The sequence below is a fragment of the Vulpes lagopus genome, chromosome 10, assembly GCF_018345385.1.
Source record: "Vulpes lagopus strain Blue_001 chromosome 10, ASM1834538v1, whole genome shotgun sequence".
Classification (NCBI taxonomy): domain Eukaryota; kingdom Metazoa; phylum Chordata; class Mammalia; order Carnivora; family Canidae; genus Vulpes; species Vulpes lagopus.
Genome location: NC_054833.1, coordinates 20,828,335 through 20,841,661, shown reverse-complemented (window position 1 = coordinate 20,841,661; position 13,327 = coordinate 20,828,335). Strand labels below are relative to the sequence as shown.

Genomic DNA, 13,327 nt, shown 5'->3' with positions numbered 1-13,327 from the left:
AGGAGCCTTACAGGAGCCCACCCAGACTCACTTAAGAATAAATGATGCTCCTAATGCTCTTAACACTTAGGAATTTTCAAGGGTTTCAGGATCCCTGTGTCAGGGCTGGGGTCAAAGACCAAATATTAGAACAAGAGATGCTTCTAGTATTGTTGCCTTTTGGAAAATAAAACAAGGTTGTAGGAGACAGGAACTGGGGGTAGAGACCCTATATATATATATATATTTTTTTTTTTTTTTCTATTATTTCACAATCCTTGATACTTGTCTTAGTCTGTTTGGGCTGCTTTAACAGGATATCATAAACTGTATAGCCGATAAACAAAAATTTATTCCTTATAGGTCTGGAGGCAGGGAAGTTCAAGATCAAGGTGCTGGTAGACTCAGTGTCTGCTGAGAGCTTACCGATTCATACATGGCTGCCTTTTTACTGTGTTCTCACATGGAAGGAGCAAGGGATCTTTCTGGGGCCTCTTATAAGGGTACTGATCCTGTTCCTTAGGAATCCTCATGATCTAATCACCCCAAAGTTCCTGCCTTTTTATACCATCACCTTGGTTTTTAACTTAGGATTTTAATGTGAATTTTGGGGGGACGTTTACAAACAGTAGATTGCAATATTATGCTGCAGGGTGTTACTAACATTAAAAGCTAAACAGAGAAGTCATGAATTCTCTGCCATTATAGTGAATACTTTTATATGATTTAATATTTCATAGCTTTTTAATTTAAAAATTTATTTGCTGAGCACAACTAAAGCAATTCAGCAGGGCAGACCTGTGTCCTGTATATTGTGTAATTGTGAGCTTGAGTTAATTAATATTTAAGAGTATAAAAACCTGGCTTGTGTGAAATGAATTGCAATAATATTGACAGGCAGTGATCCAGAGTTATCTTCAGTTAATAAGGATTCATTTATTGGGAGAATATCTTTATAACGATTCCTGGAATTCTGGACGGCAGGGGAGAGTGAAAATGGAGAAATCGCAATATAGAAGAAAGCTTATCAGGCATACTTTCTTCCCTCCTTGACATTTCCAGGTACAGGCACTGGTATCTATTTCAGGTCTCTGAGCACTGTGAAATAAATGCATGTGCCTGAGCATTGATGATGTTAAGCTCTGTTAGAAATCCCATTCATACCTTGGTTTCCAGGTGCAGTGAGAGCACTTCGAGCCTCCTGAGACCTGGTTGTTATGGTGCCACTCTCATTTGTAGAGCCCTGCCTTCCAGGAATTCTCTATACTCCCTACTTTTTAAAGCATCTGGGTAGACTGTCCAGGATTAATACATTTCATGACAATAAGGTCAGTTTCACCAGGATGTCCAAGCTGAGTTCGAATGTCCCTCTGTTAAAGACCTTGTAGAGGAGAGTCCGTGGGTGCCACATTACACTGTTTTCTGAAAATCTTTTTCTGTCGTCTTGACAGCTCTTTTAAAATATTCAGTGTAAATTTATATGACAGTAATTTATGCTAATCTTCCCCCCCCCCGCAAAAAAAAACCACTGCATCATTCTTATTTCAATAATTTTGGGGGTCTCTGGGAGGCTCAGGCAGTTAAACATCTGTCTTTGGCTCAGGTCATGATTCTGGAGTTATGGGATTGAGCCCCATGGTTTTTTTTTTTTTTTTTTTTTTTGTAACTTTTTTTATTGGTTTTCAATTTGCCAACATATAGCATAACACCCAGTGCTCATCCCGCCAAGCGGCCCCCTCAGTGCCCATCACCCAGTCACTCCAACCCCCCGCCCACCTCCCCTTCCACTACCCCTTGTTCATTTCCCAGAGTTAGGTGTCTCTCATGGTTTGTCTCCCTCACTGATATTTTCACTCATTTTCTCTCCTTTCCCCTTTATTCCCTTTTGCTAATTTCTATATTCCCCTAATGAATGAGACCATATAATGTTTGTCCTTTTCCGACTGACTTATTTCACTCAGCATAATACCCTCCAGGTCCAACCACGTCGAAGCAAATGGTGGGTATTTGTCGTTTCTAATGGCTGAGGAATATTCCATTGTATACATAAACCACATCTTCTTTATCCATCATCTTTTGATGGACACCGAGGCTCCTTCCACAGTTTGGCTATTGTGGACATTGCTGCTAGAAACATTGGGGTGCAGGTGTCCCGGCGTTTGATTGCATCTGTATCTTTGGGGTAAATCCCCAACAGTGCAATTGCTGGGTCGTAGGGCAGGTCTATTTTTAACTCTTTGACCAGTTCACATTCCCACCAACAGTGCAGGAGGGTTCCCCTTGCTCCACATCCTCTCCAACATTTGTGGTTTCCTGCCTTGTTAATTGTCCCCATTCTCCCTGGTGTGACGTGGTATCTCATTGTGGTTTTGATTTGTATTTCCCTGATGGCCAGTGATGTGGAGCATTTTCTCATGTGTCTGTTGGCCATGTCTGTCTCTTCCTCTGTGAGATTTCTGTTCATGTCTTTTGCCCATTTCCTGATTGGATGGTTTGTTTCTTTGCTGTTGAGTTTAATAAGTTCTTTATAGATCTTGGATACTAGCCCTTTATCTGATACGTCATTTGCAAATACCTTCTCCCATTCTGTAGGTTGTCTTTTAGTTTTGTTGACTGTTTCTTTTGCTGTGCAGAAGCTTCTTGATGAAGTCCCAATAATTCATTTTTGCTTTTGTTTCTCATGCCTTCATGGATGTATCTTGCAAGAAGTTGCTGTGGCCAAGTTCCAAAAGGGTGTTGGGCTTCCTGCTCAACTGGGAGTCTGCTTCTCCCTATGCCTCTGCTCCTCTTTCCATTCATGCTCACTCACTCTCTTACAAATAACTGAAATCTTTAAAGAAATTAAAAAAAATTTAAAGTTTATTTATTTTAGTAATTTCTGCAGTCAGCATGGGACTTGGACTTAAAATCCTGAGATCTAGAGTTGCATGCTCTTCCAACTGAGCCGGCTAGGTACCACCAGTCCCTCCTCCCACTCCCTGCAGCATTTTTTGAATAAAGTCTAAACAAGTCTGTATAAACTCACTAACACAGCCAGTATGACCTTGAGGGGGCAGTTGCAAATGCTGACCCAAGTGCCTGGAATGTACTCTCCCTTTTCTAATTTGTCTGGTATCAGTTTAAGAAATACTCAAAGACACCTTCTCAAACTTCACACAGATCTTCCTCTTTTAAGCCCTCTTAATGTTGTGAGTGTGAGTATTTTTAGCAGTGACTGCAGTTGCAAGTAACAGAAAACCCAAGTCAAATAGATTTGAACCAATGTAGTGGCTTTATTGTTCCATGTATCTTGAAAGTTCAGAAGACAGATGGGTTTTAGAATTGGTTTATTTGAGTGATATTGTCAGGGACCTGGTTTTGTCCTTTTTTCCATTCTTTCTTGTACAATGTCAACTTTATCCTCAGGCTGGCCTCCTTTCTTGGTTGTAGAAGGCCGCCAACAATTCTGGGGTACTTGTTTCTAGAATGTCAGAAGAGAGCTTCTGTACCAGGAGTGCCCTAAAGTTCTCTCTGTTCACCCCTTTGGTCCTATTAAATTGTGTGCTCATCCATCTCTAACCAATAACTGTGGGTAGAACATAGGATTACAGTCCGTTTAGGTTTGAGCCACCTGTTTAAATCCTAGAGACAAGAATGGGGGCAGCTGCCCCCATGGTATTCAGGCTGTGAGAGCTGGAGATGGGTAGGTAGGCATGAGGGATACATACAGTGAAATTGAAGTAGTAGTTACCAAGAGAACAGGGACAGATTTTTTTGATAAAAGGCACCAAAGTTCATTACAGCAGTCTTGCTAGAGTTCTGTATCTCTTTGTGTGATTATTTGATTAATACTTTTCTCTGTTATCAGCTTGTATATTCTGTGAGGACAGGGGCCAAGTCTGCTTTTTATTACAGTTATTTCCTCAACACTTTGCATCTAGCTTTGCATATGCTAGATGATTAATAAATACTAATAGATGAATGAATGAATCCATTGCATAAGCTCTAAATAACTTACCTGTAAAAATTATTGGGTGATTTCAGATAGTGTTAGTTGTCTATCAACAACCACACTTCTTCTTGGCTAGCGCACAGTAATTTTTTAAGTGGCCATGTGCCTAGTTCCTGGAAATGAGTCATAATAGTCTAGAAAGTCGTCATGGTGATTCCATTCCCTTTTGGCTAGATATTTGGTTTTCCAGCTAATGAAACAAGAAGACGTTGGCTGAAAGTTTTTCAGGAGAGATTTTGCTTCCTGTTAAAAGATAGGTATTCCCAACGGAGCGTTTGCTTCTGCCATCTCTTCTTTCCTGCTTGGGATGTTAATGTGAAGACTAATGCTTGAAGCTCAGCAGCCATGTTGCAACCATGAAGAGAAAAGCCTGTGAGAAAGGGTGAGGGAATACAAGAGATCCCAGCTTAACGTCCTGACTTTTCTGAGCTGTTAAATGAAACCTGGAACTGGGTACTTCTGGTCTCCACGATGAGTAGACAATAAGTGTGCTTCTTATTAACTATTTGGGCTTTCTTACAGCTCAACACATCTTCATACAGTAGTGCCAAAAAGAGAGTTTCATTGTTTCAGCCTTGGCAAAAATTTTTACTTGGAATTTTTCGCATTTGTTAATTTAAGGTAATTTCTTTGCTACTTGTGAAGCTTTGGAATTTTCTCATGTAGTTTCTTTATGTAAATTTGTTGTGTGCATATACAGGCTTTTTTTTTTTTTCTTCACTTAAAGAATTTTATTTTATTTTTTAAATTTATTTATTTATTCCTGAGGGACACAGAGAGAGAGGCAGAGACACAGGCAGCGGGAGAAGCAGGCTCTGTGCAGGGAGCCCAATGCAAGACTTGATCCCAGGACCCCAGGATCATGACCTGAGCCAAAGACAGATGCTCAACCACTGAGCCACCCAGGTGTCCCCCACTTCAGGAATTTTAAACATCAGGGTCCCTCTCTGGAATAGTAAATCTTTTCCCGTACTCTTCATTTGACTAATGGCTGTATAAATTACATATTCCATCTTCAGCAAGGTGTTCCCTAGCCTTAGTTTAAATTATACCACCTTGATCTTATTATTCTTTCTTACAGCATCTTATTCTTTGTTTTTTTATAATGTAAAAGTGTATTGCTTGTAATTCTGAGGTACTGGTTTAATGTTGACTTCTCCCATCAGAAGTCAATCCCGTGAGGGCAGAGACTATGTTTTGTTATAGTATGTTATAGTATAGTATGCATGTTATAACTATGCAAGGTTCATAGTTAGTGCTCAGTAAACATTTGTCACATGACGGGATAAGAGAAAAGACTGAAATCCTTAAATTTCTGCATATTCCAGTTTCTTACCCCATCACAACCAACAATTGTAGGTAATATGAGATGTTCAGCCACAGCACCGTGTCTGTTACACTTGTTTAGATGACATTATTCCCTTTTGGCCAGAGTTTCCCTTTAGATTTTATAAGGGAAGTAGTATAGTCACTTAGCGTACTAACTGAGCAAGCATCTTGTCAGTTTCCTTAGAAGAGTAATACATATTTTGGACACTTTTTCTTAGGATTTATTCTCCTTGAATTTTGCATTATCTTAAACTTTATTGGCACTATTTTTCGAATTTGACTTGAAGAGCCTCTGGTAGCGATTGTTTTTATTTTATGTTTTAGAACACCCTGGAAATGATTCTCATTTTAGCAGGTTATTGTGCGTGGTTACTAGTCATTTAGAATCTCTGTAACTTCTTTCTAAAAGAGTGGTCTCAGGGGAGGCCGTATGAATTATTGACACAAGCTATTGACCTACAGCAGAAATGCTTTTAAATAAAATTTTTGAGTTTCAGCAGACTATGATCCTAGATTGTTGGTAATAGTTTTATTGTTTCTAGGGAGAGTTACTGTGAACTTTTAAAATGATTGTAAACACTATGTATGTGAGTGAGAGGGAGAAAACTTGACTAGGATTTTGTTGATTTGGTTACATTTCACAGCTATCACAAAGCTTTTCCATGTCTTTTTAGGTAAGTCACTTAATTTAACATTTGGGTGATCATATGCATTTCCTAAATCAGGATACTGTTGAGATCAATGGAAGTGGATGCTGTTAAATAATGATGCTGGGACAAGAGGCATAAAGCTGAACTGCCTTGGGGAAACCGAGATGTTTGGTCACTCTGGTACAGTAGTCTATGATGACTATGTTAATCTACACACCCTGGTGTCTTAAGACCTTCCAAAATCAGGGGTCCTTCTTTTTCATGACAAGGCCATAGACTGTTTTGTTTGCAAAGAGAGAGGAATTGGAAGAACAGAGTGAGGAATTGTAAGATTCTGAAACCCATCAAAGCCTTCATTTCCCTTTTATTCCCTGCAGGATCCCTGTGTCCTCCTGCCCTCTGCCCAGAGGTGGGATTTTCCCATTGTATGGATAGCTCTGGGTCCCCAGTCTCCTGTGGCTTCCTCAGCTGTAGGCAGTTGCGGGTGGGGAGTTGGTGCCACAAAAGGGTTTTTTTCTTCTTTAGGGTTGAATCTTTTTGTGCATGAGAGTGGGCTGTACTAAAGTGTAGAAGTAAGGGAAGTGTTTTACTGTTTCACTTGATACAGAACCTATGGGTTCATGGTTCTAGCTAATAACAGTGTTATTTTATGTTCTTTGGACTTCTAGAAGAAAGCTCCTAAATACTAATAGGAACATAAAAAAGCAATCAGGTATTTCAGAACAGAAGAGTTGTACCCTTTTGAGGTTGTTTTCCCTGTTGTGGCTCTGCAGCCTGTCCTTTGGAAGGGGCCCAGCCGTAGCCCAGCCATACCGGGGTTAATACTGTCCTGATCTGTTAACTCTTCTTGGCACTCACGAGAAGGAAGAACGATCAAATGTCAGTGTTGTGTGGTCCTGAGCCTCATGGCACACACTTTCTTGAGGGTACAGACAGTGCTTAACAGTTCTCTTCTTCCAACCATTTTCCACTTCATTTTTAGGCACTGCCAAAGACATCTGACAAAACTTTCTTGGTTCTCATACTAGTTGAATGAACTACACACTTTTACCCCAATTTTACCAGAAACGCAACCCTGAGGCTTAGAGAACTTAAATATGTGTCCTGGTTCACTTGGCAGATTTGATATTTCAACTGTTTGTTTCCAAAGTGTTTGTATTTTTCAGATTATATCATGTCATATTGAATTGGTGGTATAAGAGCAGTCTTAAGAAACTAGCAAATAATTTACATTGATTCTTATTTTTCTGTTAGCATCCCTATAGTGTTTTATTTAGCTCTGTGTGAGCCCTCATTTTCAAGCTCTAGTTGTCCCATAGTTGGGTTATTGGGCTTTGTGTTTGGTTCTGTGCTTGAAAAAGTATGATTAGTGTGTAAATGCTTAAATACATATGATTGTAATGAATGATCGTTACTTCACATACTAAATGTATTCAGTGATTGCTACTTGATCAATAATTTGAGAGAACTTGTGCTTTGGTTTTGTATTTTGCTAGAATCTCTCTGAACCTGTTTTTTCAACTGTAATACCAGGGTTTTTTTTTTTTTTTTTTTTTCCTCTTAGAAACGTTGTACTGCAGGTTCTGCAATTTTAGGATGAAGAATATGAATTTTAGAAGATTCATGGTCCTGTCAGTTAACTCAATCAGGTAGGACAGTGATTTCCAGTCTGTGTGCTAGACAACAGTGGGAGCCACAGAGAGAAGAGCTTATGAGTCCCTATGTTTCTAATGTGCTCTCCTCTCAATTTTCAGACATATGCACATAGTATAGTGGTTGGAAAAATACGCAGTGATAAAAAGCTACTGTGACTTATTAATGCTTTTAAGTAATTTTGAATTATACAGTGGATGTTAAAAGTGTATGTTGCTGAGAGAGTAGATCTTGAAAGTTCTCAGCAAGGAAATGTTTTTCTGTAACTATGACAATGGGTGTTAACTAGCTAGACTTATTATGGTGATCGTTTTGTAATATCGAATCGTATGTTGTACACCTGAAACTAATATGTCAATTTTACCTCAGTAAAAAAATAAAAGTACTATAACCCAGCCTGTTGTTATCATTAAAGGAATTAATACATACAAAACATTTAAAATAGTGCTAGATTTATAGAAAATGCTGTAGAAAGTTATCTGCTATTATTATTGATTTTTTTTTTGGGAGGAGAGCCTGGCGTGATTAGGCTCTCTGAAGTATAGATTTTCCTTAGGAACTAACCATCTTTTATCATTGGATACCCATTCATTCATTTAACATCAATCTCAAAAAAAAAATATGTCTGATCTTGTGGAGATTAGATGATTTTTCAAAGTTAAAATTTATTCTTAGACTGAAATTGGTTGGGATCCCCTGATCATGCTGTAATAAAGCCAGAATGTTTCTGCTGTGTTAACCATTATGTTTCCGCCTCCTGCGTGGCTGCAGAGCACATTCCCAAGCTGTGCATGTGGCAGAAACAGGCCATCTCATCACTCAGGGGACATTTCCTTGTCTTAGGCCAGGCCAATCTTGACTTCCACTACTGTTTTGTAAATACAAGCAATCAGTCACTTCTACTTATTTTACCTCTAATTGCTCTTTAATTTGGTCTGGGTGCCGGACAATATATAATAGCAGTAAATGTGAAAATAACTTATTAGACTGTGCTTTGCATAGCATTCAATAAATATTTGCCAGTTGATTGGTCAGTGATTCAATGGAGTTTTTTTTTTTTTTAACTAGAGCTGCGGTTTCATCATTTACTCCTGTCCTTTGGTTTTCTTCTTTCTCTTCAAAATTGGATTTCTTTCTTGCTGCAGGATTCTTGTGTTTGAAGCTAAGTAATGTGAATTTAAAAATGTGGATGGCGCTATTCTGAGGACTAGGTTTCTCCCTCACCTTGCTGGGTCCTGGTTCCCTGAAGGGACTAACTACTCTTGTACTACTTACTGTGTGGTGGGTGTTGGGCTGGCTGTTGCATGGGCTGCCTTATCTAGTACTCATCACAATCCTCTAGAACGAGGAAACATAAATAGCAAGTGGCCCGGCTGGGATTCACAGTTAAACACATTTTATTGACCAAACTGCCTCCATACTCTCAGTTTTAAGTGTTTCTCTAACTCTGTTCTTACCTTCCAGCTTATTCCTTTTGCTACTAGGGCTGCTTAATTCTTTATTCCCACCAGCACTTGGAAGTCTACTGGACTTTCTACCTTTTATTGTGCCACATCTGTCTCATATCTTTACTTCTTCCCTCCTTACCCAACCTAGACTTCTTGTTCACTGCTTTTTTTTTTTTTTTAAAGATCTAATTTATTTATTCATGAGAGACACAAAGAGAGGCAGCGACACAGGCAGAGGGAGAAGCAGGCTCCATGCAGGGAGTCTGATGTGGGACTCCATCCCAGGACCCCGGGGTCGCACTGAATTCCTGAAGGCAGACGCTTAACTGCTGAGCCACCCAGGCCTCCCTGTTCACTGCTTTTTTGATATATCTGATTGGGTCTGCTTCAGACTAGTGTAGTTCTCAGTCCTAATGATTTCCCTAGTCTGCTTTGTTGATGTGCTTTCATTAGTGGAATTGACATACCGTGTAAGGGAGAAACAAGGTGAGCATCTGTACACCTGGCTTCCCACTGGGTATTTCTGCCTGTGATTTAGTGCTACTGCATCTGTAACCAATATGTTGAACTGGCATGACCTATGGGATGGATGTAGGTCAAACATGTGTCTGCCCCTCTCCCCGCCCCTTGCCGCCAGGCTTCTTTGAGATTTTGTTCAGTGGGCTAATCTTCCCGTGCTTCTGGATGTAAACTTACTTCTTCCCTCACCCATTCCTTCTGCAAAGGAACCTGTGATAGGAAAGGGTGGTGCTGTGTGTGTATGGCTTTTTCTTCGTGCATTAGGTATCCTTTTCCCCTGAGCTGGTAACTTCACTAGGCTCTTATTGTTGATCATTGCATTGTAATTTTTCCTGGAGCATGGTCTGCTCTTGATTCTAGGATAGAGCTTTTATAGAGCTTGATTCTAGGATAGAGCTTCATGTCTTTAAATGTTTTCTTTTCTTTTTCTTCCTCAGAAGCATCAATAATGTGAAGTAGATCTTTTGTCTTAACGTGTCTAGTGTTTTCTTTCCGGTCATTTTTGTATTATTCATTTGCTTCCTTTTGTACGGCTTCTCAGACCTGGCCTTCCTGTGCCTGACAGGGTTTTTATTTGTGTTTCACATTTTGTTGCATATAATATGACACTCATTTTGTAGGAGTTTCATTTTTCTCCACTCTTTCTTGAGCTGTACCAACTCCCTTTTTATCTTCTGTTTTTATATAACCTTTTTTTGATCTTTTGTATGTATTTTTTTGACCCTCCCTAAGACCATATTTTATCTTTTTATCTTTTTTAGTTTATCTCTAATTCCTTTGATTTTGGAAAACAATTTGAACACTTTGTTTTTTCGAGTAATTTTCTTTGGTGGACTTTTTTGTTTTATATTTTTAATTTTGTTTTCATTCATTAGTTTCTATGGAGTGTCTCTGATTTGTCTTCTTTTCTGATAATTACTTATCTCTGGATCAAGGGAGTTTCTCTCTGCCAAAGGACAGCCACTGTGAAGCTTCAGTTGAGGGTTGGTTTTTTTCCTTGTTTGAGGGCACTTCAGTTTTGGATGTCCTCGACAGTGTGATTTGTGTTAGAAGCTCTGTATTTTGTAAAGTGGTGACTGCTAGTTTCCCTTCATCTTAACCCCACCTCACTTTGGCAGTGACTCCTCAGGTATGTTACAGATGTTAAAGACGGTGTGTTGGTGTGCCTTCTTCAGCTCCACTTCCCCCCTGAGTTCCAGGATCATGTTTATAACACATAGATATCTCATTTTATTGCTCCTCTAATTATATTCCTTAATTCCTAATTCCTTACCTCCTCAGAATGTGGCCTGGAACTCCCTTTCTCCTATTCATTACTACTCCATCCTTTGCTCCCCACACTCCTCATCCTGAGCTACCAGCTCTTTTAGGATCTTCATACTCTTACACCTCTGGTCCTTTGCACTTGTGGTTTTTCCACTTTGTAGAAATTTGCTATCAAGATCACTGGTCTGCTGGTTGATGTTTAATAAATGATATTTATGGGAGGAGTGCCTGTCGTAGTGTTTGTCTGTGACCAGTATATTTATACCCAATTTCAGGCCACCGTCAAAAAGCCACTGATTGTAGAATTGAGAAGAGATGTGCTGTCTCTGATGGTGTTAGCTGTCAACCACTGAACATTCATTCTTTGTGAAATTTTTTCTGCTCTTCCTCCATGTACAGTTAGTCACCTCCTCCACTGTCCTTGAGTTTTGGTTGGGAAACTATATCTCTCACTCTGGTTTTGTGGTGGTCTGTGAGCTCCTTGAGGGGTATGACCGTTCTTAGTTACAGTACCAGATATTCAGTAAACCTTAAAATAGCCAAATTAGTGTGTCAGCGATACTGGTTGTAATGTTCCAGATGGGAGAATATAGATGGATCTTTATAGACCTATTGTCTCTAACGAAAAGAGTAAATCCTTGATGTTTGTGTATTATTTTCTTATGTACTTCTATTTCTCATGCTTTTTATTTTGGTAATGATAATTGTACAAATGGTCTGTTAGTTGCTGGATTTAAGAGGTGTATAAATCAAATGGAAAACTGGATGAGATTTTTTTTTCCCTGTTAATTACATTTATTTGTAAATTGATGTTTATATGTTATTTTCTTATATACCTCCTTTTCTCATACTTCTTATTTTGGTCATGATAATAATTGTACAAAACTGTCTAGAAGTTACTAGATTTAACAGGTTTATAAATCAAGCGGAAAACTGGCTGAAATTTTTTTCCCTGTCAGTCAGTTACAGTTGTTTGTAAATGGATTATACATCTTAGCTTTCCTATCATTTAGTTGTAAAAGTGTGTGATCCACATTTCCTGTATCAGTCTCCTAATTTAACATAATTTGTTTGCTGCTTAATAATCATTAAGTTCCCTTTGCGACCTGGTCAGATGATGACAACCCCAGAATTTTAAAGGATATGATACTCAAAATATCTCAGCTCATGATACATGAAAGAATAAGGAATAAGCCCCTGCTGTTATTGTTCTATTTAACTTCAATATACTTTCATTAGTTTTAAGGTTTCGACATAGGAAATGTAGCATAGGACATTAAGCCAGTATTCAGCAGAAATATTCTGTATCTCCATCTGTACCTTATCCTCTTCTCTGTCTAGGTTCCCTGTCAGCCAAGGGGAACCCACCATCCCAAAGATACCTTTCTGGCATTATTTGATTTGCTTGTCTGTGAATTTTGGCTCTCTGGGCTTAAGAGTTTGATTCATGAAGAAGAAATACTTCAGAGGCATAATTTATGAGAAATTTCAATACCAGGGATCAAAACTTCGAGAGGGTAAGGGAAATAAAACCTGATTTACTGAACATCCACTTTTTGCTATGCCCTTTACCTACATTTGCACTTTTAGTTTTTATGAGAACTCTTGACTCCAATTCCTATCTAGTAGATAAATAAATTAAACCTTACAGAGTGTGTGATTTACTGCAGCGTTGAAGCTAAAATTTGAACCTAAGGCCATAGGACACTAAAGCCACAGGGGTCTATTTATTCTAGGGTTTGGATTCCTTCTTTGCCCTTCACTTAAGTTTCTGTTCTTCTTTGGGAGTTGTGCTGAATAGTTGAACTGTTCTTTGCTCTGACATTCAGATCCATCAATTCTGTCTTTTTTCATAATTAGGCATCACTGCCAATTTTGTATAACAAGTAAGCTATGATTCTTCTCCACAAGTTGGCCATGAGACATCTTTGTTACTGGCTTTAGGAAAATATGGAGGTTGTACTATGGCTGTGAAACTTTGAGAAATAATTTATTGAATGTGTCTTATGTGTGAAGAGATGAGCTACAGGATGCCTCTCTTCTTTATTGCCAGAGGCCCATTTGGATTACTTAGAGGTTGACACAACACTCATTTTTGAATACTTGCTGTACTACTTGTTTTACCTGTAATTCATAGTAATATGGGTAGGACCCTGATGAGATGGAATGAGTGCCAGCTTACATCTGGGAAAACAGGTTGAAAGAATCTCCTCAGTGGGCTAGAGCTTTACAGCTAGCCAGCGGTAGGATGGAAATTTGAACTCTTGCCTGCCTGTGTGTGAGCTCAAGCTCTTTGCTCTCACATGAGCTGCCTCCCCCTCATACTTCTTTCTCAGAGAGGGACCAGGATTTGAGTCATCTAAGCAAGCTCAGAGGTCAGATCCGTCTTCATCTGAACTTGTTCCCCTTTGGTTGCTCCCAGATCACATTAGCTGACAGATGGATAATCTTTTGTTTTCATTAAGCCACTGATTCTCTGGCCTCATATTACA

At 39.0% G+C, this 13,327-nt stretch overlaps 1 protein-coding gene across 11 annotated transcripts in view; it reads left to right on the top strand.

Moving 5' to 3' along the window:
* FARS2 (phenylalanyl-tRNA synthetase 2, mitochondrial) overlaps positions 1 to 13,327 on the top strand; it is a 502,588-nt gene that overhangs the window by 3,831 nt on the left and 485,430 nt on the right. For 5 of the 11 annotated variants that reach the window (XM_041772865.1, XM_041772864.1, XM_041772866.1 and 2 more), the window contains exon 2: positions 7,514 to 7,598. The exons of the other annotated variants lie outside the window; for them this stretch is intronic. The gene's annotated coding sequence lies outside the window, so the exon portion shown is untranslated. The remainder of the gene's footprint in view (positions 1 to 7,513; positions 7,599 to 13,327) is intronic. 11 annotated transcript variants of the gene reach the window in all.